Consider the following 24,470-nt stretch of genomic DNA (forward strand, 5'->3'; position numbering starts at 1 on the left):
TGGAGAAACTCCGCACTAGAGAAACTCCGCGTTTGAGAAACTCCGCGCTGGAGAAACTCCGCGCTGGAGAAACTCCGCGCTGGAGAAACTCCCCGCTGGAGAAACTCAGCGATGGAGAACCTCAGCGATGGAGAACCTCAGCGATGGTGAAACTCCGCGTTGGAGAAACTCCGCGTTGGAGAAAGTCCGCGTTAGAGAAACTCCGCGCTGGAGAAACTGTTTGCTGGAGAAACTCCGCGGTGGAGAAACTCGGCGCTGGAGAAACTACGCGCTGGAGAAACTCAGCGATGGAGAAACTCCGCGAAGGAGAAACTCCGCGATGTAGAAACTCAGCGATGGAGTAACTCAGCGCTGGAGAAACTCCGTGTGCGAAACTCTGCTGGTGAAACTCCGCGCTGGTGAAACTCATCGCTGGAGAAGCTCCGCGCTGGAGAAACTCCGCGATGAAGAAACTCCGCGATGGACAAACTCCGCGATGGAGAAACTCCGCGTTGGTGAAAGTCCGCGTTGGAGAAAAGTCCGCGTTGGAGAAAAGTCAGCGCTGGAGAAACTCCACGCTGGAAAAACTCCGCGCTGGAGAAACTCCGCGATTGAGAAACTCCGCGCTGGAGAAACTCCGGGCTGGAGTAACTCCGCGCTGGAGAAACTTCGCGCTGGAAAAACTCCGCGCTGGAGAAACTCCGCGTTGATGAAACTCCGCGCTTGAAAAACTCTGCGCTGGAGAAACTTCGTGCTGGAGAAATTCAGCGATGGAAAAACTCAGCGATGGAGAAAATCAGCGATGGAGAAACTCAGCGCTGGAGAAACTCCGTGTGCGAGAAACTCCGCGCTGGAGAAACTCCGCACTGGAGAAACTCCGCGCTGAAGAAACTCCGCGATGGAGAAACTCTGCGCTGGGGAAACTCTGCGCTGGGGAAACTCCGCGATGGAGAAACTTCGTGTTGGAGAAACTCCGTGTTGGAGAAACTCCGCGCTGGAGAAACTTCGCGTTCGAGAAACTCCGCATTGAAGTAACTCCGCGCGTGAAAAACTCTGCGCTGGAGAAACTCCGCGCTGGAGAAACTCAGCGATGGAGAAACTCAGCGATGGAGAAATTCAGCGATGGAGAAACTCAGCGCTGGAGAAAATCTGTGTGCGAGAAACTCCGCGCTGGAGAAACTCCGCGATAGAGCAACTCCGCGATGGACAAACTCCGCGATGTAGAAACTCCGCGTTGGTGAAAGTCCGCGTTGGAGGAAAGTCCGCGTTGGAGAAAAGTCCGCGCTGGAGAAACTCCGCGTTGGAGAAACTCCGCGTTGGAGAAACTCCGCGTTGGAGAAAGTCCGCGTTAGAGAAACTCCGCGCTGGAGAAACTGTGTGCTGGAGAAACTCCGCGGTGGGGAAACTCGGCGCTGGAGAAACTACGCGCTGGAGAAACTCAGCGATGGAGTAATTCTGCGCTGGATAAACTCCGTGTTGGAGAAACTCTGTTTTGGAGAAACTCTGTGCTGGAAAAATTCCGCGCTGGAGAAACTTCGCGTTGAAAAAACTCCGCGCTTGAAAAACTCCGCGCTGGAGAAACTCCGCGCTGGAGAAACTCCCCGCTGGAGAAACTCAGCGATGGAGAACCTCAGCGATGGAGAAACTCAGCGCTGGAGAAACTCCGTGTGCGAGAAACTCCGCGCTGGAGAAACTCCGCGATGAAGAAACTCCGCGATGGTGAAAGTCCGCGTTGGAGAAAAGTCCGCGTTGGAAAAAGTCGGCGCTGGAGAAACTCCGCCCTAGAGAAGCTCCGCGTTTGAGAAACTCCGCACTAGAGAAGCTCCGCGTTTGAGAAACTCCGCACTGCAGAAACTGTGCTTTTGAGAAACTCTGCGATGGGGAACCTCCGCGCTGGAGAAGCTCCGCGTTTGAGAAACTCCGCGATTGAGAAATTCCACGATGGACAAACTCCTCGAAGGAGAAACTCCGCGTTGGTGAAAGTCCGCGTTGGAGAAAAGTCCGCGTTGGAGAAAAGTCAGCGCTGGAGAAACTCCACGCTGGGAAAACTCCGCGCTGGAGAAACTCCGCGCTGGAGAAACTCCGCGATGGAGAAACTCTGCGCTGGAGAAACTCCGGGCTGGAGTAACTCCGCGCTGGAGAAACTTCGCGCCGGAGAAACTCCGCGCTGGAGAAACTCCGCGTTGATGAAACTCCGCGCTTGAAAAACTCTGCGCTGGAGAAACTTCGCGCTGGAGAAATTCAGCGATGGAAAAACTCAGCGATGGAGAAAATCAGCGATGGAGAAAAGTCCGCGTTTGAGAAAAGTCCGCGTAGGAGAAAAGTCCGCGTTGGAGAAAAGTCCGCGCTGGAGAAACTCCACGCTGGAGAAACTCCGCACGAAAACTCCGGGCTGGAGAAACTCAGAGTTGGAGAAACTCCAGACTGGAGAAGCTCCGCGTTTGAGAAACTCCGCACTGGAGAAACTCCGCACTGGAGAAACTCCGTGCCGGAGAAACTCAGGCCTGGAGAAACTCCGTGCTTGAGAAACTCCACGCTGGAGAAACTTCGCGTTGGAGAAACTCCGCGTTGGAGAAACTCCGCGCTGGAGAAACTCCCTGCTGCATAAAATCTGCGCTGGAGAAACTCTGCGCTGGAGATACTCCGCGCTGGTGAAACTCCGCACTGGAGAAACTCCGCACTAGAGAAACTCCGCGTTTGAGAAACTCCGCGATGGAGAAACTCCGCGCTGGAGAAACTCCGCGCTGGAGAAACTCCGCGATGGAGAAACTCCGCGATGGAGAAACTCCGTGTTGGAGAAACTCCGTGTTGGAGAAACTCCGTTTTGGAGAAACTCCGCGCTGGAGAAACTTCGCGTTGGAAAAACTGCGCGTTGGAGAAACTCCGCGTTGGAGAAACTCCGCGTTGAAGAAAGTCCGCGTTAGAGAAACTCCGCGCTGGAGAAACTGTGTGCTGGAGAAACTCCGCGGTGGAGAAACTCGGCGCTGGAGAAACTACGCGCTGGAGAAACTCAGCGATGGAGAAACTCCGCGAAGGAGAAACTCTGCGATGTAGAAACTCAGCGATGGAGTATCTCTGCGCTAGATAAATTCCGTGTTGGAGAAACTCCGTTTTGGAGAAACTCTGTGTTGGAGAAATTCCGCGCTGGAGAAACTTCGCGTTGAAAAAACTCCGCGCTTGAAAAACTCCGCGCTGGAGAAACTCCGCGCTGGAGAAACTCCGCGCTGGAGAAACTCCCCGCTGGAGAAACTCAGCGATGGAGAACCTCAGCGATGGAGAAACTCAGCGCTGGAGAAACTCCGTGAGCGAGAAACTCCGCGCTGGTGAAACTCCGCGCTGGTGAAACTCCGCGCTGGTGAAACTCTGCGCTGGAGAAACTCCGCGCTGGAGAAACTCCGCGATGAAGAAACTCCGCGATGGACAAACTCCGCGATGGATAAACTCCGCGTTGGTGAAAGTCCGCGTTGGAGAAAAGTCCGCGTTGGAGAAAAGTCGGCGCTGGAGAAACTCCGCCCTAGAGAAGCTCCGCGTTTGAGAAACTCCGCACTGGAGAAGCTCCGCGTTTGAGAAACTCCGCGATTGAGAAATTCCACGATGGACAAACTCCGCGAAGGAGAAACTCCGCGTTGGTGAAAGTCCGCGTTGGAGAAAAGTCCGCGTTGGAGAAAAGTCAGCGCTGGAGAAACTCCACGCTGGAAAAACTCCGCTCTGGAGAAACTCCGCGCTGGAGAAACTCCGTGATTGAGAAACTCCGCGCTGGAGAAACTCCGGGCTGGAGTAACTCCGCGCTGGAGAAACTCCGCTTTGATGAAACTCCGCGCTTGAAAAACTCTGCGCTGGAGAAAATTCGTGCTGGAGAAATTCAGCGATGGAAAAACTCAGCGATGGAGAAAATCAGCGATGGAGAAACTCAGCGCTGGCGAAACTCCGTGTGCGAGAAACTCCGCGCTGGAGAAACTCCGCACTGGAGAAACTCCGCGCTGGAGAAACTCCGCGCTGGAGAAACTCCGCGATGGAGAAACTCTGCGCTGGGGAAACTCCGCGCTGGAGAAACTTCGCGTTGGAGAAACTCTGCATTGAAGAAACTCCGCGCTTGAAAAACTCTGCGCTGGAGAAACTCCGCGCTGGAGAAACTCAGCGATGGAGAAACTCAGCGATGAAGAAATTCAGCGATGGAGAAACTCAGCGCTGGAGAAACTCCGTGTGCGAGAAACTCCGCGCTGGAGAAACTCCGCGATAGAGCAACTTCGCGATGGACAAACTCCGCGATGTAGAAACTCTGCGTTGGTGAAAGTCCGCGTTGGAGAAACTCCGCATTGAAGAAACTCCGCGCTTGAAAAACTCTGCGCTGGAGAAACTCCGCGCTGGAGAAACTCAGCGATGGAGAAACTCAGCGATGGAGAAATTCAGCGATGGAGAAACTCAGCGCTGGAGAAACTCCGTGTGCGAGAAATTCCGCGCTGGAGAAACATCGCGATAGAGCAGCTCCGCGATGGACAAACTCCGCGATGTAGAAACTCCGCGTTGGTGAAAGTACGCGTTGGAGAAAAGTCCGCGTTGGAGAAAAGTCCGCGCTGGAGAAACTCCGCGTTGGAGAAACTCCGCGTTGGAGAATGTCCGCGTTAGAGAAACTCCGCGCTGGAGAAACTGTGTGCTGGAGAAACTCCGCGGTGGAGAAACTCGGCGCTAGGAGAAACTACGCGCTGGAGAAACTCAGCAATGGAGAAACTCCGCGAAGGAGAAACTCCGCGATGTAGAAACTCAGCGAAGGAGTAACTCTGCGCTGGATAAACTCCGTGTTGGAGAAACTCCGTTTTGGAGAAACTCTGTGTTGGAGAAATTCTGCGCTGGAGAAACTTCGCGTTGAAAAAACTCCGCGCTTGAAAAACTCCGCGCTGGAGAAACTCCGCGCTGGAGAAACTCCCCGCTGGAGAAACTCAGTGATGGAGAACCTCAGCGATGGAGAAACTCAGCGCTGGAGAAACTCCGTGTGCGAGAAACTCCGCGCTGGAGAAACTCCGCGATGAAGAAACTCCGCGATGGACAAACTCCGCGATGGAGAAACTCCGCGTTGGTGAAAGTCCGCGTTGGAGAAAAGTCCGCGTTGGAAAAAAGTCGGCGCTGGAGAAACTCCGCCCTAGAGAAGCTCCGCGTTTGAGAAACTCCGCACTAGGGAAGCTCCGCGTTTGAGAAACTCCGCACTGGAGAAACTGCGCTTTTGAGAAACTCCGCGATGGAGAACCTCCGCGCTGGAGAAACTCCGAGATAGAGAAACTCCGCACTGGAGAAGCTCCGCGTTTGAGAAACTCCGCGATTGAGAAATTCCACGATGGACAAGCTCCGCGAAGGAGAAACTCCTCGTTGGTGAAAGTCCGCGTTGGAGAAAAGTCCGCGTTGGAGAAAAGTCAGCGCTGGAGAAACTCCACGCTGGAAAAACTCCGCGCTGGAGAAACTCCGCGATGGAGAAACTTCGCGCTGGAGAAACTCCGGGCTGGAGTAACTCCGCGCTGGAGAAACTTCGCGCTGGAGAAACTCCGCGCTGGAGAAACTCCGCGTTGATGAAACTCCGCGCTTGAAAAACTGCGCTGGAGAAACATCGCGCTGGAGAAATTCAGCGGTGGAAAAACTCAGCGATGGAGAAAATCAGCGATGGAGAAACTCAGCGCTGGAGAAACTCCGTGTGCGAGAAACTCCGCGCTGGAGAAACTCCGCACTGGAGAAACTCAGCGATGGAGAAACTCAGCGATGGAGAAACTAAGCGATGGAGAAGCTCCGTGTGCGAGAAACTCCGCGCTGGAGAAACTCCGCGATGGAGAAACTCCGCGATGGACCAACTCCGCGATGGAAAAACTCCGCTTTGGTGAAAGTCCGCGTTGGAGAAAACTCCGCGTTTGAGAAAAGTCCGCGTAGGAGAAAAGTCCGCTTTGGAGAAAAGTCCGCGCCGGAGAAACTCCCCGCTGGAGAAACTCAGCGATAGAGAAACTCAGCAATGGAGAAACTCCGCGCTGGAGAAACTCCGTGTTGGAGAAGCTCCACGCTGGAGAAACTCCGCGTTGAAGAAACTCCGCGATGGACCAACTCCGCGATGGAGAAACTCCGCTTTGGTGAAAGTCCGCGTTGGAGAAAAGTCCGCGTTTGAGAAAAGTCCGCGTAGGAGAAAATTCCGCGTTGGAGAAAAGTCCGCGCTGGAGAAACTCCACGCTGGAGAAACTCCGCACGAAAACTCCGGGCTGGAGAAACTCAGAGTTGGAGAAACTCCGCACTGCAGAAGCTCCGCGTTTGAGAAACTCCGCACTGGAGAAACTCCGCATTTGAGAAACCCCGCGATGGAGAAACTCCGTGCCGGAGAAACTCTGGCCTGGAGAAACTCCGCGCTGGAGAAATTCCGCGCTGGAGAAACTCTGTGTTTGAGAAACTCCGCGCTTGAGAAACTCCACGCTGGAGAAACTCCGTGTTGGAGAAACTCTGTGTTGGAGAAACTCCGCGTTGGAGAAACTCCGCGCTGGAGAAACTCCCTGCTGCATAAAATCTGCGCTGGAGAAACTCTGCGCTGGAGATACTCCGCGCTGGTGAAACTCCGCACTGGAGAAATTCCGCGCTGGAGAAACTTCGCGTTGAAAAAACTCCGCGCTTGAAAAACTCCGCGCTTGAAAAACTCCGCGCTGGAGAAACTCCGCGCTGGAGAAACTCCGCGCTGGAGAAACTCCCCGCTGGAGAAACTCAGCGATGGAGAACCTCAGCGATGGAGAAACTCAGCGCTGGAGAAACTCCGTGTGCGAGAAACTCCGCGCTGGTGAAACTCCGCGCTGGTGAAACTCCGCGCTGGTGAAACTCTGCGCTGGAGAAACTCCGCGCTGGAGAAACTCCGCGATGAAGAAACTCCGCGATGGACAAACTCCGCGATGGAGAAACTCCGCGTTGGTGAAAGTCCGCGTTGGAGAAAAGTCCGCGTTGGAGAAAAGTCGGCGCTGGAGAAACTCCGCCCTAGAGAAGCTCCGCGTTTGAGAAACTCCGCACTAGAGAAGCTCCGCGTTTGAGAAACTCCGCACTGGAGGAACTCCGCTTTTGAGAAACTCCGCGATGGAGAACCTCCGCGCTGGAGAAACTCCGAGTTAGAGAAACTCCGCACTGGAGAAGCTCCGCGTTTGAGAAACTCCGCGATTGAGAAATTCCACGATGGACAAACTCCGCGAAGGAGAAACTCCGCGTTGGTGAAAGTCCGCGTTGGAGAAGAGTCCGCGTTGGAGAAAAGTCAGCGCTGGAGAAACTCCACGCTGGAAAAACTCCGCGCTCGAGAAACTCCGCGCTGGTGAAACTCCGTGATTGAGAAACTCCGCGCTGGAGATACTCCGGGCTGGAGTAACTCCGCGCTGGAGAAACTCCGCGTTGATGAAACTCCGCGCTTGAAAAACTCTGCGCTGGAGAAACTTCGTGCTGGAGAAATTCAGCGATGGAAAAACTCAGCGATGGAGAAAATCAGCGATGGAGAATCTCAGCGCTGGCGAAACTCCGTGTGCGAGAAACTCCGCGCTGGAGAAACTCCGCGCTGGAGAAACTCCGCGCTGGAGAAACTCCGCGATGGAGAAACTCTGCGCTGGGGAAACTCCGCTATGGAGAAACTTCGTGTTGGAGAAACTCCGTGTTGGAGAAACTCCGCGCTGGAGAAACTTCGCGTTGGAGAAACTCTGCATTGAAGAAACTCCGCGCTTGAAAAACTCTGCGCTGGAGAAACTCCGCGCTGGAGAAACTCAGCGATGGAGAAACTCAGCGATGAAGAAATTCAGCGATGGAGAAACTCAGCGCTGGAGAAACTCCGTGTGCGAGAAATTCCGCGCTGGAGAAACATCGCGATAGAGCAGCTCCGCGATGGACAAACTCCGCGATGTAGAAACTCCGCGTTGGTGAAAGTCCGCGTTGGAGAAAAGTCCGCGTTGGAGAAAAGTCCGCGCTGAGAAACTCTGCGCTGGAGAAACTCCGCGCTGGAGAAACTCCGTGTGCGAGAAATTCCGCGCTGGAGAAACATCGCGATAGAGCAGCTCCGCGATGGACAAACTCCGCGATGTAGAAACTCCGCGTTGGTGAAAATCCGCGTTGGAGAAAAGTCCGCGTTGGAGAAAAGTCCGCGCTGGAGAAACTCCGCGTTGGAGAAACTCCGCGTTGGAGAAAGTCCGCGTTAGAGAAACTCCGCGCTGGAGAAACTGTGTGCTGGAGAAACTCCGCGGTGGAGAAACTCGGCGCTGGAGAAACTACGCGCTGGAGAAACTCAGCAATGGAGAAACTCCGCGAAGGAGAAACTCCGCGATGTAGAAACTCAGCGAAGGAGTAACTCTGCGCTGGATAAACTCCGTGTTGGAGAAACTCCGTTTTGGAGAAACTGCGCTTCTGAGAAACTCCGCGATGGAGAACCTCCGCGCTGGAGAAACTCCGAGTTAGAGAAACTCCGCACTGGAGAAGCTCCGCGTTTGAGAAACTCCGCGATTGAGAAATTCCACGATGGACAAGCTCCGCGAAGGAGAAACTCCGCGTTGGTGAAAGTCCGCGTTGGAGAAGAGTCCGCGTTGGAGAAAAGTCAGCGCTGGAGAAACTCCACGCTGGAAAAACTCCGCGCTGGAGAAACTCCGCGCTGGAGAAACTCCATGATTGAGAAACTCCGTGCTGGAGAAACTCCGGGCTGGAGTAACTCCGCGCTGGAGAAACTCCGCGTTGATGAAACTCCGCGCTTGAAAAACTCTGCGCTGGAGAAACTCCGCGCTGGAGAAACTCCGCGCTGGAGAAACTCCGCGCTGGAGAAACTCCGCGATGGAGGAACTCTGCGCTGGGGAAACTCCGCGATGGAGAAACTCCGTGTTGGAGAAACTCCGTGTTGGAGAAACTCCGCGCTGGAGAAACTTCGCGTTGGAGAAACTCTGCATTGAAGAAACTCCGCGCTTGAAAAACTCCGCGCTTGAAAAACTCTGCGCAGGAGAAACTCCGCGCTGGAGAAACTCAGCCATGGAGAAACTCAGCGATGGAGAAATTCAGCGATGGAGAAACTCCGTGTGCGAGAAATTCCGCGCTGGAGAAACACCGCGATAGAGCAACTCCGCGATGGACAAACTCCGCGATGTAGAAACTCCGCGTTGGTGAAAGTCCGCGTTGGAGAAAAGTCCGCGTTGGAGAAAAGTCCGCGCTGGAGAAACTCCGCGTTGGAGAAACTCCGCGTTGGAGAAAGTCCGCGTTAGAGAAACTCCGCGCTGGAGAAACTGTGTGCTGGAGAAACTCCGCGGTGGAGAAACTCGGCGCTGGAGAAACTACGCGCTGGAGCAACTCAGCAATGGAGAAACTCCGCGAAGGAGAAACTCCGCGATGTAGAAACTCAGCGAAGGAGTAACTCTGCGCTGGATAAACTCCGTGTTGGAGAAACTCCGTTTTGGAGAAACTCTGTGTTGGAGAAATTCTGCGCTGGAGAAACTTCGCGCTGAAAAAACTCCGCGCTTGAAAAACTCCGCGCTGGAGAAACTCCGCGCTGGAGAAACTCCCCGCTGGAGAAACTCAGCGATGGAGAACCTCAGCGATGGAGAAACTCAGCGCTGGAGAAACTCCGTGTGCGAGAAACTCCGCGCTGGTGAAACTCCGCGCTGGAGAAACTCCGCGATGAAGAAACTCCGCGATGGACAAACTCCGCGATGGAGAAACTCTGCGTTGGTGAAAGTCCGCGTTGGAGAAAAGTCCGCGTTGGAAAAAAGTCGGCGCTGGAGAAACTCCTCCCTAGAGAAGCTCCGCGTTTGAGAAACTCCGCACTAGAGAAGCTCCGCGTTTGAGAAACTCCGCACTGGAAAAACTGCGCTTTTGAGAAACTCCGCGATGGAGAACCTCCGCGCTGGAGAAACTCCGAGTTAGAGAAACTCCGCACTGGAGAAGCTCCCCGTTTGAGAAACTCCGCGATTGAGAAATTCCACGATGGACAAGCTCCGCGAAGGAGAAACTCCTCGTTGGTGAAAGTCCGCGTTGGAGAAAAGTCCGCGTTGGAGAAAAGTCAGCGCTGGAGAAACTCCACGCTGGAAAAACTCCGCGCTGGAGAAACTATGCGCTTGAGAAACTCCGCGATGGAGAAACTCCGCGCTGGAGAAACTCCGGGCTGGAGTAACTCAGCGCTGGAGAAATTTCGCGCTGGAGAAACTCCGCGCTGGAGAAACTCCGCACGAAAACTCCGGGCTGGAGAAACTCAGAGTTGGAGAAACTCCGCACTGGAGAAGCTCCGCGTTTGAGAAACTCCGCACTGGAGAAACTCCGCGTTTGAGAAACCCAGCGATGGAGAAACTCCGTTGCTGAGAAACTCCGGCCTGGAGAAACTCCGCGCTGGAGAAATCCGCGCTGGAGAAACTCTGTGTTGGAGAAACTCCGCGCTTGAGAAACTCCACGCTGGAGAAACTCCGTGTTGGAGAAACTCTGTGTTGGAGAAACTCCGCACTGGAGAAACTTCGCGTTGGAGAAACTCCGCGTTGGAGAAACTCCGCGCTGGAGAAACTCCCTGCTGCATAAAATCTGCGCTGGAGAAACTCTGCGCTGGAGATACTCCGCGCTGGTGAAACTCCGCACTGGAGAAACTCCGCACTAGAGAAACTCCGCGTTTGAGAAACTCCGCGATAGAGAAACTCCGCGCTGGAGAAACTCCGCGCTGGAGAAACTCCGCGATGGAGAAACTCTGCGCTGGAGAAACTCCGCGATGGAGAAACTCCGCGTTGGAGAAACTCCGTGTTGGAGAAACTTCTTGTTGGAGAAACTCCGCGCTGGAGAAACTTCGCGTTGGAAAAACTGCGCGTTGGAGAAACTCCGCGTTGGAGAAACTCCGCGTTGGAGAAAGTCCGCGTTAGAGAAACTCCGCGCTGGAGAAACTGTGTGCTGGAGAAACTCCGCGGTGGAGAAACTCGGCGCTGGAGAAACTACGCGCTGGAGAAACTCAGCGATGGAAAAACTCCGCGAAGGAGAAACTCCGCGATGTAGAAACTCAGCGATGGAGTAACTCTGCGCTGGATAAACTCCGTGTTGGAGAAACTCCGTTTTGGAGAAACTCTGTGTTGGAGAAATTCCGCGCTGGAGAAACTTCGCGTTGAAAAAACTCCGCGCTTGAAAAACTCCGCGCTGGAGAAACTCCGCGCTGGAGAAACTCCCCGCTGGAGAAACTCACCGATGGAGAACCTCAGCGATGGAGAAGCTCAGCGCTGGAGAAACTCCGTGTGCGAGAAACTCCGCGCTGGTGAAACTCCGCGCTGGTGAAACTCCGCGCTGGAGAAACTCCGCGCTGGAGAAACTCCGCGATGAAGAATCTCCGCGATGGACAAACTCCGCGATGGAGAAACTCCGCGTTGGTGAAAGTCCGCGTTGGAGAAAAGTCCGCGTTGGAGAAAAGTCCGCGTTGGAGAAAAGTCAGCGCTCGAGAAACTCCGCCATAGAGAAGCTCCGCGTTTGAGAAACTCCGCACTGGAGAAACTGCGCTTTTGAGAAACTCCGCGATGGAGAACCTCCGCGTTTGAGAAACTCCGCGATTGAGAAATTCCACGATGGACAAACTCCGCGAAGGAGAAACTCCTCGTTGGTGAAAGTCCGCGTTGGAGAAAAGTCCGCGTTGGAGAAAAGTCAGCGCTGGAGAAACTCCACGCTGGAAAATCTCCGCGCTGGAGAAACTCCGCGCTGGAGAAACTCCACGCTGGAGAAACTCCGCGCTGGAGAAACTTCGCGTTGGAGAAACTCTGCGCTGGAGAAACTTCGCGCTGGAGAAATTCAGCGATGGAAAAACTCAGCGATGGAGAAAATCAGCGATGGAGAAACTCAGCGCTGGAGAAACTCCGTGTGCGAGAAACTCCGCGCTGGAGAAAATCCGCGATAGAGCAACTGCGCGATGGACAAACTCCGCGATGTAGAAACTCCGCGTTGGTGAAAGTCCGCGTTGGAGAAAAGTCCGCGTTTGACAAACTCCGCACTGGAGAGACTCCGAGTTTGAGAAACTCCGCGATGGAGAAACTCCGCGAAGGAGAAACTCCGGGCTGAAAAACTCCGCCATGGAGAAACTCCGCGCTGGAGAAACTCCGCGCTGGATAAACTCCACGCTGGAGAAACTCCGTGTTGGAGAAACTCTGTGTTGGAGAAACTCCGCACTGGAGAAACTTCGCGTTGGAGAAACTCCGCGTTGGAGAAACTCCGCGCTGGAGAAACTCCCTGCTGCATAAAATCTGCGCTGGAGAAACTCTGCGCTGGAGATACTCCGCGCTGGTGAAACTCCGCACTGGAGAAACTCCGCACTAGAGAAACTCCGCGTTTGAGAAACTCCGCGATAGAGAAACTCCGCGCTGGAGAAACTCCGCGCTGGAGAAACTCCGCGATGGAGAAACTCCGCGCTGGAGAAACTCCGCGTTGGAGAAACTCCGTGTTGGAGAAACTCCGTGTTGGAGAAACTCCGCGCTGGAGAAACTTCGCGTTGGAAAAACTGCGCGTTGGAGAAACTCCGCGTTGGAGAAACTCCGCGTTGGAGAAAGTCCGCGTTAGAGAAACTCCGCGCTGGAGAAACTGTGTGCTGGAGAAACTCCGCGGTGGAGAAACTCGGCGCTGGAGAAACTACGCGCTGGAGAAACTCAGCGATGGAAAAACTCCGCGAAGGAGAAACTCCGCGATGTAGAAACTCAGCGATGGAATAACTCTGCGCTGGATAAACTCCGTGTTGGAGAAACTCCGTTATGGAGAAACTCTGTGTTGGAGAAATTCCGCGCTGGAGAAACTTCGCGTTGAAAAAACTCCGCGCTTGAAAAACTCCGCGCTGGAGAAACTCCGCGCTGGAGAAACTCCCCGCTGGAGAAACTCAGCGATGGAGAACCTCAGCGATGGAGAAATTCAGCGCTGGAGAAACTCCGTGTGCGAGAAACTCCGCGCTGGTGAAACTCCGCGCTGGTGAAACTCCGCGCTGGAGAAACTCCGCGATGAAGAATCTCCGCGATGGACAAACTCCGCGATGGAGAAACTCCGCGTTGGTGAAAGTCCGCGTTGACGAAAAGTCCGCGTTGGAGAAAAGTCCGCGTTGGAGAAAAGTCGGCGCTCGAGAAACTCCGCCATAGAGAAGCTCCGCGTTTGAGAAACTCCGCACTGGAGAAACTGCGCTTTTGAGAAACTCCGCGATGGAGAACCTCCGCGTTTGAGAAACTCCGCGATTGAGAAATTCCACGATGGACAAACTCCGCGAAGGAGAAACTCCTCGTTGGTGAAAGTCCGCGTTGGAGAAAAGTCCGCGTTGGAGAAAAGTCAGCGCTGGAGAAACTCCACGCTGGAAAATCTGCGCGCTGGAGAAACTCCGCGCTGGAGAAACTCCGCGCTGGAGAAACTCCGCGCTGGAGAAACTTCGCGTTGGAGAAACTCTGCGCTGGAGAAACTTCGCGCTGGAGAAATTAAGCGATGGAAAAACTCAGCGATGGAGAAAATCAGCGATGGAGAAACTCAGCGCTGGAGAAACTCCGTGTGCGAGAAACTCCGCGCTGGAGAAAATCCGCGATAGAGCAACTGCGCGATGGACAAACTCCGCGATGTAGAAACTCCGCGTTGGTGAAAGTCCGCGTTGGAGAAAAGTCCGCGTTTGACAAACTCCGCACTGGAGAGACTCCGAGTTTGAGAAACTCCGCGATGGAGAAACTCCGCGAAGGAGAAACTCCGGGCTGAAAAACTCCGCGATGGAGAAACTCCGCGCCGGAGAAACTCCGCGCTGGATAAACTCCACGCTGGAGAAACTCCGTGTTGGAGAAACTTTGTGTTGGAGAAACTCCGCACTGGAGAAACTTCGCGTTGGAGAAACTCCGCGTTTGAGAAACTCCGCGCTGGAGAAACTCCCTGCTGCATAAAATCTGCGCTGGAGAAACTCTGCGCTGGAGATACTCCGCGCTGGTGAAACTCCGCACTGGAGAAACTCCGCACTAGAGAAACTCCGCGTTTGAGAAACTCCGCGATGGAGAATCTCCGCACTGGAGAAACAACTCCGCGATGTAGAAACTCTGCGCTGGGGAAACTCCGCGATGGAGAAACTCCGTGTTGGAGAAACTCCGTGTTGGAGAAACTCCGCGCTGGAGAAACTTCGCGTTGGAGAAACTCTGCATTGAAGAAACTCCGCGCTTGAAAAACTCCGCGCTTGAAAAACTCTGCGCTGGAGAAACTCCGCGCTGGAGAAACTCAGCGATGGAGAAACTCAGCGATGGAGAAATTCAGCGATGGAGAAACTCCGTGTGCGAGAAATTCCGCGCTGGAGAAACACCGCGATAGAGCAACTCCGCGATGGACAAACTCCGCGATGTAGAAACTCCGCGTTGGTGAAAGTCCGCGTTGGAGAAAAGTCCGCGTTGGAGAAAAGTCCGCGCTGGAGAAACTCCGCGTTGGAGAAACTCCGCGTTGGAGAAAGTCCGCGTTAGAGAAACTCCGCGCTGGAGAAACTGTGTGCTGGAGAAACTCCGCGGTGGAGAAACTCGGCGCTGTAGAAACTACGCGCTGGAGCAACTCAGCAATGGAGAAACTCCGCGAAGGAGAAACTCCGCGATGTAGAAACTCAGCGAAGGAGTAACTCTGCGCTGGATAAACTCCGTGTTGGAGAAACTCCGTTTTGGAGAAACTCTGTGTTGGAGAAATTCTGCGCTGGAGAAACTTCGCGCTGAAAAAACTCCGCGCTTGAAAAACTCCGCGCTGGAGAAACTCCGCGCTGGAGAAACTCCCCGCTGGAGAAACTCAGCGATGGAGAACCTCAGCGATGGAGAAACTCAGCGCTGGAGAAACTCCGTGTGCGAGAAACTCCGCGCTGGTGAAACTCCGCGCTGGAGAAACTCCGCGATGAAGAAACTCCGCGATGGACAAACTCCGCGATGGAGAAACTCCGCGTTGGTGAAAGTCCGCGTTGGAGAAAAGTCCGCGTTGGAAAAAAGTCGGTGCTGGAGAAACTCCTCCCTAGAGAAGCTCCGCGTTTGAGAAACTCCGCACTAGAGAAGCTCCGCGTTTGAGAAACACCGCACTGGAAAAACTGCGCTTTTGAGAAACTCCGCCATGGAGAACCTCCGCGCTGGAGAAACTCCGAGTTAGAGAAACTCCGCACTGGAGAAGCTCCGCGTTTGAGAAACTCCGCGATTGAGAAATTCCACGATGGACAAGCTCCGCGAAGGAGAAACTCCTCGTTGGTGAAAGTCCGCGTTGGAGAAAAGTCCGCGTTGGAGAAAAGTCAGCGCTGGAGAAACTCCACGCTGGAAAAACTCCGCGCTGGAGAAACTATGCGCTTGAGAAACTCCGCGATGGAGAAACTCCGCGCTGGAGAAACTCCGGGCTGGAGTAACTCAGCGCTGGAGAAATTTCGCGCTGGAGAAACTCCGCGCTGGAGAAACTCCGCACGAAAACTCCGGGCTGGAGAAACTCAGAGTTGGAGAAACTCCGCACTGGAGAAGCTCCGCGTTTGAGAAACTCCGCACTGGAGAAACTCCGCGTTTGAGAAACCCAGCGATGTAGAAACTCCGTGCCGGAGAAACTCCGCGCTGGAGAAATTCCGCGCTGGAGAAACTCTGTGTTGGAGAAACTCCGCGCTTGAGAAACTCCACGCTGGAGAAACTCTGTGTTGGAGAAACTCTGTGTTGGAGAAACTCCGCACTGGAGAAACTTCGCGTTGGAGAAACTCCGCGTTGGAGAAACTCCGCGCTGGAGAAACTCCCTGCTGCATAAAATCTGCGCTGGAGAAACTCTGCGCTGGAGATACTCCGCGCTGGTGAAACTCCGCACTGGAGAAACTCCGCACTAGAGAAACTCCGCGTTTGAGAAACTCCGCGATAGAGAAACTCCGCGCTGGAGAAACTCCGCGATGGAGAAACTCCGCGCTGGAGAAACTCCGCGATGGAGAAACTCCGCGTTGGAGAAACTCCGTGTTGGAGAAACTTCTTGTTGGAGAAACTCCGCGCTGGAGAAACTTCGCGTTGGAAAAACTGCGCGTTGGAGAAACTCCGCGTTGGAGAAACTCCGCGTTGGAGAAAGTCCGCGTTAGAGAAACTCCGCGCTGGAGAAACTGTGTGCTGGAGAAACTCCGCGGTGGAGAAACTCGGCGCTGGAGAAACTACGCGCTGGAGAAACTCAGCGATGGAAAAACTCCGCGAAGGAGAAACTCCGCGATGTAGAAACTCAGCGATGGAGTAACTCAGCGATGGATAAACTCCGTGTTGGAGAAACTCCGTTTTGGAGAAACTCTGTGTTGGAGAAATTCCGCGCTGGAGAAACTTCGCGTTGAAAAAACTCCGCGCTTGAAAAACTCCGCGCTGGAGAAACTCCGCGCTGGAGAAACTCCGCGCTGGAGAAACTCCCCGCTGGAGAAACTCAGCGATGGAGAACCTCAGCGATGGAGAAATTCAGCGCTGGAGAAACTCCGTGTGCGAGAAACTCCGCGCTGGTGAAACTCCGCGCTGGTGAAACTCCGCGCTGGAGAAACTCCGCGCTGGAGAAACTCCGCGATGAAGAATCTCCGCGATGGACAAACTCCGCGATGGAGAAACTCCGCGTTGGTGAAAGTCCGCGTTGGAGAAAAGTCCGCGTTGGAGAAAAGTCCGCGTTGGGGAAAAGTCGGCGCTCGAGAAACTCCGCCATAGAGAAGCTCCGCGTTTGAGAAACTCCGCACTGGAGAAACTGCGCTTTTGAGAAACTCCGCGATGGAGAACCTCCGCGTTTGAGAAACTCCGCGATTGAGAAATTCCACGATGGACAAACTCCGCGAAGGAGAAACTCCTCGTTGGTGAAAGTCCGCGTTGGAGAAAAGTCAGCGTTGGAGAAAAGTCAGCGCTGGAGAAACTCCACGCTGGAAAATCTCCGCGCTGGAGAAACTCCGCGCTGGAGAAACTCCGCGCTGGAGAAACTCCGCGCTGGAGAAACTTCGCGTTGGAGAAACTCTGCGCTGGAGAAACTTCGCGCTGGAGAAATTCAGCGATGGAAAAACTCAGCGATGGAGAAAATCAGCGATGGAGAAACTCAGCGCTGGAGAAACTCCGTGTGCGAGAAACTCCGCGCTGGAGAAAATCCGCGATAGAGCAACTGCGCGATGGACAAACTCCGCGATGTAGAAACTCCGCGTTGGTGAAAGTCCGCGTTGGAGAAAAGTCCGCGTTTGACAAACTCCGCACTGGAGAGACTCCGAGTTTGAGAAACTCCGCGATGGAGAAACTCCGCGAAGGAGAAACTCCGGGCTGAAAAACTCCGCGATGGAGAAACTCCGCGCTGGAGAAACTCCGCGCTGGATAAACTCCACGATGGAGAAACTCCGTGTTGGAGAAACTCTGTGTTGGAGAAACTCCGCACTGGAGAAACTTCGCGTTGGAGAAACTCCGCGTTGGAGAAACTCCGCGCTGGAGAAACTCCCTGCTGCATAAAATCTGCGCTGGAGAAACTCTGCGCTGGAGATACTCCGTGCTGGTGAAACTCCGCACTGGAGAAACTCCGCACTAGAGAAACTCCGCGTTTGAGAAACTCCGCGATAGAGAAACTCCGCGCTGGAGAAACTCCGCGATGGAGAAACTCCGCGATGGAGAAACTCCGCGCTGGAGAAACTCCGCGTTGGAGAAACTCCGTGTTGGAGAAACTCCGTGTTGGAGAAACTCCGCGCTGGAGAAACTTCGCGTTGGAAAAACTGCGCGTTGGAGAAACTCCGCGTTGGAGAAACTCCGCGTTGGAGAAAGTCCGCGTTAGAGAAACTCCGCGCTGGAGAAACTGTGTGCTGGAGAAACTCCGCGGTGGAGAAACTCGGCGCTGGAGAAACTACGCGCTGGAGAAACTCAGCGATGGAAAAACTCCGCGAAGGAGAAACTCCGCGATGTAGAAACTCAGCGATGGAGTAACTCTGCGCTGGATAAACTCCGTGTTGAAGAAACTCCGTTTTGGAGAAACTCTGTGTTGGTGAAATTCCGCGCTGGAGAAACTTCGCGTAGAAAAAACTCCGCGCTTGAAAAACTCCGCGCTGGAGAAACTCCGCGCTGGAGAAACTCCGTGTTGGAGAAACTTCGCGTTGGAAAAACTGCGCGTTGGAGAAACTCCGCGTTGGAGAAACTCCGCGTTGGAGAAAGTCCGCGTTAGAGAAACTCCGCGCTGGAGAAACTGTGTGCTGGAGAAACTCCGCGGTGGAGAAACTCGGCGCTGGAGAAACTACGCGCTGGAGAAACTCAGCGATGGAAAAACTCCGCGAAGGAGAAACTCCGCGATGTAGAAACTCAGCGATGGAGTAACTCAGCGATGGATAAACTCCGTGTTGGAGAAACTCCGTTTTGGAGAAACTCTGTGTTGGAGAAATTCCGCGCTGGAGAAACTTCGCGTTGAAAAAACTCCGCGCTTGAAAAACTCCGCGCTGGAGAAACTCCGCGCTGGAGAAACTCCGCGCTGGAGAAACTCCCCGCTGGAGAAACTCAGCGATGGAGAACCTCAGCGATGGAGAAATTCAGCGCTGGAGAAACTCCGTGTGCGAGAAACTCCGCGCTGGTGAAACTCCGCGCTGGTGAAACTCCGCGCTGGAGAAACTCCGCGCTGGAGAAACTCCGCGATGAAGAATCTCCGCGATGGACAAACTCCGCGATGGAGAAACTCCGCGTTGGTGAAAGTCCGCGTTGGAGAAAAGTCCGCGTTGGAGAAAAGTCCGCGTTGGGGAAAAGTCGGCGCTCGAGAAACTCCGCCATAGAGAAGCTCCGCGTTTGAGAAACTCCGCACTGGAGAAACTGCGCTTTTGAGAAACTCCGCGATGGAGAACCTCCGCGTTTGAGAAACTCCGCGATTGAGAAATTCCACGATGGACAAACTCCGCGAAGGAGAAACTCCTCGTTGGTGAAAGTCCGCGTTGGAGAAAAGTCAGCGTTGGAGAAAAGTCAGCGCTGGAGAAACTCCACGCTGGAAAATCTCCGCGCTGGAGAAACTCCGCGCTGGAGAAACTCCGCGCTGGAGAAACTCCGCGCTGGAGAAACTTCGCGTTGGAGAAACTCTGCGCTGGAGAAACTTCGCGCTGGAGAAATTCAGCGATGGAAAAACTCAGCGATGGAGAAAATCAGCGATGGAGAAACTCAGCGCTGGAGAAACTCCGTGTGCGAGAAACTCCGCGCTGGAGAAAATCCGCGATAGAGCAACTGCGCGATGGACAAACTCCGCGATGTAGAAACTCCGCGTTGGTGAAAGTCCGCGTTGGAGAAAAGTCCGCGTTTGACAAACTCCGCACTGGAGAGACTCCGAGTTTGAGAAACTCCGCGATGGAGAAACTCCGCGAAGGAGAAACTCCGGGCTGAAAAACTCCGCGATGGAGAAACTCCGCGCTGGAGAAACTCCGCGCTGGATAAACTCCACGATGGAGAAACTCCGTGTTGGAGAAACTCTGTGTTGGAGAAACTCCGCACTGGAGAAACTTCGCGTTGGAGAAACTCCGCGTTGGAGAAACTCCGCGCTGGAGAAACTCCCTGCTGCATAAAATCTGCGCTGGAGAAACTCTGCGCTGGAGATACTCCGTGCTGGTGAAACTCCGCACTGGAGAAACTCCGCACTAGAGAAACTCCGCGTTTGAGAAACTCCGCGATAGAGAAACTCCGCGCTGGAGAAACTCCGCGATGGAGAAACTCCGCGATGGAGAAACTCCGCGCTGGAGAAACTCCGCGTTGGAGAAACTCCGTGTTGGAGAAACTCCGTGTTGGAGAAACTCCGCGCTGGAGAAACTTCGCGTTGGAAAAACTGCGCGTTGGAGAAACTCCGCGTTGGAGAAACTCCGCGTTGGAGAAAGTCCGCGTTAGAGAAACTCCGCGCTGGAGAAACTGTGTGCTGGAGAAACTCCGCGGTGGAGAAACTCGGCGCTGGAGAAACTACGCGCTGGAGAAACTCAGCGATGGAAAAACTCCGCGAAGGAGAAACTCCGCGATGTAGAAACTCAGCGATGGAGTAACTCTGCGCTGGATAAACTCCGTGTTGAAGAAACTCCGTTTTGGAGAAACTCTGTGTTGGTGAAATTCCGCGCTGGAGAAACTTCGCGTAGAAAAAACTCCGCGCTTGAAAAACTCCGCGCTGGAGAAACTCCGCGCTGGAGAAACTCCGTGTTGGAGAAACTTCGCGTTGGAAAAACTGCGCGTTGGAGAAACTCCGCGTTGGAGAAACTCCGTGTGCGAGAAACTCCGCGCTGGTGAAACTCCGCGCTGGTGAAACTCCGCGCTGGAGAAACTCCGCGCTGGAGAAACTCCGCGATGAAGAATCTCCGCGATGGACAAACTCCGCGATGGAGAAACTCCGCGTTGGTGAAAGTCCGCGTTGGAGAAAAGTCCGCGTTGGAGAAAAGTCCGCGTTGGAGAAAAGTCGGCGCTCGAGAAACTCCGCCATAGAGAAGCTCCGCGTTTGAGAAACTCCGCACTGGAGAAACTGCGCTTTTGAGAAACTCCGCGATGGAGAACCTCCGCGTTTGAGAAACTCCGCGATTGAGAAATTCCACGATGGACAAACTCCGCGAAGGAGAAACTCCTCGTTGGTGAAAGTCCGCGTTGGAGAAAAGTCCGCGTTGGAGAAAAGTCAGCGCTGGAGAAACTCCACGCTGGAAAATCTCCGCGCTGGAGAAACTCCGCGCTGGAGAAACTCCGCGCTGGAGAAACTCCGCGCTGGAGAAACTTCGCGTTGGAGAAACTCTGCGCTGGAGAAACTTCGCGCTGGAGAAATTCAGCGATGGAAAAACTCAGCGATGGAGAAAATCAGCGATGGAGAAACTCAGCGCTGGAGAAACTCCGTGTGCGAGAAACTCCGCGCTGGAGAAAATCCGCGATAGAGCAACTGCGCGATGGACAAACTCCGCGATGTAGAAACTCCGCGTTGGTGAAAGTCCGCGTTGGAGAAAAGTCCGCGTTTGACAAACTCCGCACTGGAGAGACTCCGAGTTTGAGAAACTCCGCGATGGAGAAACTCCGCGAAGGAGAAACTCCGGGCTGAAAAACTCCGCGATGGAGAAACTCCGCGCTGGAGAAACTCCGCGCTGGATAAACTCCACGCTGGAGAAACTCCGTGTTGGAGAAACTCTGTGTTGGAGAAACTCCGCACTGGAGAAACTTCGCGTTGGAGAAACTCCGCGTTGGAGAAACTCCGCGCTGGAGAAACTCCCTGCTGCATAAAATCTGCGCTGGAGAAACTCTGCGCTGGAGATACTCCGCGCTGGTGAAACTCCGCACTGGAGAAACTCCGCACTAGAGAAACTCCGCGTTTGAGAAACTCCGCGATAGAGAAACTCCGCGCTGGAGAAACTCCGCGCTGGAGAAACTCCGCGATGGAGAAACTCCGCGCTGGAGAAACTCCGCGTTGGAGAAACTCCGTGTTGGAGAAACTCCGTGTTGGAGAAACTCCGCGCTGGAGAAACTTCGCGTTGGAAAAACTGCGCGTTGGAGAAACTCCGCGTTGGAGAAACTCCGCGTTGGAGAAAGTCCGCGTTAGAGAAACTCCGCGCTGGAGAAACTGTGTGCTGGAGAAACTCCGCGGTGGAGAAACTCGGCGCTGGAGAAACTACGCGCTGGAGAAACTCAGCGATGGAAAAACTCCGCGAAGGAGAAACTCCGCGATGTAGAAACTCAGCGATGGAGTAACTCTGCGCTGGATAAACTCCGTGTTGGAGAAACTCCGTTTTGGAGAAACTCTGTGTTGGAGAAATTCCGCGCTGGAGAAACTTCGCGTTGAAAAAACTCCGCGCTTGAAAAACTCCGCGCTGGAGAAACTCCGCGCTGGAGAAACTCCGCGCTGGAGAAACTCCCCGCTGGAGAAACTCAGCGATGGAGAACCTCAGCGATGGAGAAATTCAGCGCTGGAGAAACTCCGTGTGCGAGAAACTCCGCGCTGGTGAAACTCCGCGCTGGTGAAACTCCGCGCTGGAGAAACTCCGCGCTGGAGAAACTCCGCGATGAAGAATCTCCGCGATGGACAAACTCCGCGATGGAGAAACTCCGCGTTGGTGAAAGTCCGCGTTGACGAAAAGTCCACGTTGGAGAAAAGTCCGCGTTGGAGAAAAGTCGGCGCTCGAGAAACTCCGCCATAGAGAAGCTCCGCATTTGAGAAACTCCGCACTGGAGAAACTGCGCTTTTGAGAAACTCCGCGATGGAGAACCTCCGCGTTTGAGAAACTCCGCGATTGAGAAATTCCACGATGGACAAACTCCGCGAAGGAGAAACTCCTCGTTGGTGAAAGTCCGCGTTGGAGAAAAGTCCGCGTTGGAGAAAAGTCAGCGCTGGAGAAACTCCACGCTGGAAAATCTCCGCGCTGGAGAAACTCCGCGCTGGAGAAACTCCGCGCTGGAGAAACTCCGCGCTGGAGAAACTTCGCGTTGGAGAAACTCTGCGCTGGAGAAACTTCGCGCTGGAGAAATTAAGCGATGGAAAAACTCAGCGATGGAGAAAATCAGCGATGGAGAAACTCAGCGCTGGAGAAACTCCGTGTGCGAGAAACTCCGCGCTGGAGAAAATCCGCGATAGAGCAACTGCGCGATGGACAAACTCCGCGATGTAGAAACTCCGCGTTGGTGAAAGTCCGCGTTGGAGAAAAGTCCGCGTTTGACAAACTCCGCACTGGAGAGACTCCGAGTTTGAGAAACTCCGCGATGGAGAAACTCCGCGAAGGAGAAACTCCGGGCTGAAAAACTCCGCGATGAAGAAACTCCGCGCTGGAGAAACTCCGCGCTGGATAAACTCCACGCTGGAGAAACTCCGTGTTGGAGAAACTTTGTGTTGGAGAAACTCCGCACTGGAGAAACTTCGCGTTGGAGAAACTCCGCGTTGGAGAAACTCCGCGCTGGAGAAACTCCCTGCTGCATAAATTCTGCGCTGGAGAAACTCTGCGCTGGAGATACTCCGCGCTGGTGAAACTCCGCACTGGAGAAACTCCGCACTAGAGAAACTCCGCGTTTGAGAAACTCCGCGATGGAGAATCTCCGCACTGGAGAAACTCCGCGCTGGAGAAACTCCGCGATGTAGAAACTCTGCGCTGGGGAAACTCCGCGATGGAGAAACTCCGTGTTGGAGAAACTCCGTGTTGGAGAAACTCCGCGCTGGAGAAACTTCGCGTTGGAGAAACTCCGCATTGATGAAACTCCGCGCTTGAAAAACTCTGCGCTTGAGAAACTCCGCGCTGGAGAAACTCAGCGATGGAGAAACTCAGCGATGGAGAAACTCAGCGCTGGAGAAACTCCGTGTGCGAGAAACTCCGCGATAGAGCAACTTCGCGATGGACAAACTCCGCGATGTAGAAACTCTGCGTTTGTGAAAGTCCGCATTGAAGAAACTCCGCGCTTGAAAAACTCTGCGCTGGAGAAACTCAGCGATGGAGAAACTCAGCGATGGAGAAATTCAGCGATGGAGAAACTCCGGGATGGAGAAACTAAGCGATAGAGGAACTCAGCGATGGAGTAACTCTGCGCTGGATAAACTCCGTGTTGGAGAAACTCGGTGTTGGAGAAACTCCGCACTGGAGAAATTTCGCGTTGGAGAAACTTCGCGTTGAAGAAACTCCGCGCTTGAAAACTCCGCGCTGGAGAAACTCCCCGCTGGAGAAACTCAGCGATGGAGAAACTCAGCGATGGAGAAACTCCGCGCTGGAGAAACTCCGTGTTGGAGAAGCTCCGGGCTGGAGAAACTCCGCGTTGAAGAAACTCCGCGCTTGAAAAACTCCGCGCTGGAGAAACTCCGCACTGGAGAAACTCAGCGATGGAGAAACTCAGCAAAGGAGAAACTACGTGTGCGAGAAACTCCGCGCTTGAGAAACTCCACGCTGGAGAAACTCCGTGTTGGAGAAACTCTGTGTTGGAGAAACTCCGCACTGGAGAAACTTCGCGTTGGAGAAACTCCGCGTTGGAGAAACTCCGCGCTGGAGAAACTCCCTGCTGCATAAAATCTGCGCTGGAGAAACTCTGCGCTGGAGATACTCCGCGCTGGTGAAACTCCGCGATGGAGAAACTCCGCGCTGGAGAAACTCCGCGATGGAGAAACTCCGCGTTGGAGAATCTCCGTGTTGGAGAAACTCCGTGTTGGAGAAACTCCGCGCTGGAGAAACTTCGCGTTGGAAAACTGCGCGTTGGAGAAACTCTGCGTTGGAGAAACTCCGCGTTGGAGAAAGTCCGCGTTAGAGAAACTCCGCGCTGGAGAAACTGTGTGCTGGAGAAACTCCGCGGTGGAGAAACTCGGCGCTGGAGAAACTACGCGCTGGAGAAACTCAGCGATGGAGAAACTCCGCGAAGGAGAAACTCCGCGATGTAGAAACTCAGCGATGGAGTAACTCTGCGCTGGATAAACTCCGTGTTGGAGAAACTCCGTTTTGGAGAAACTCTGTGTTGGAGAAATTCCGCGCTGGAGAAACTTCGCGTTGAAAAAACTCCGCGCTTGAAAAACTCCGCGCTGGAGAAACTCCGCGCTGGAGAAACTCCGCGCTGGAGAAACTCCCCGCTGGAGAAACTCAGCGATGGAGAACCTCAGCGATGGAGAAACTCAGCGCTGGAGAA

The sequence above is a fragment of the Amblyomma americanum genome, chromosome 2, assembly GCF_052857255.1.
Source record: "Amblyomma americanum isolate KBUSLIRL-KWMA chromosome 2, ASM5285725v1, whole genome shotgun sequence".
NCBI classification, from domain to species: Eukaryota; Metazoa; Arthropoda; class Arachnida; order Ixodida; family Ixodidae; genus Amblyomma; species Amblyomma americanum.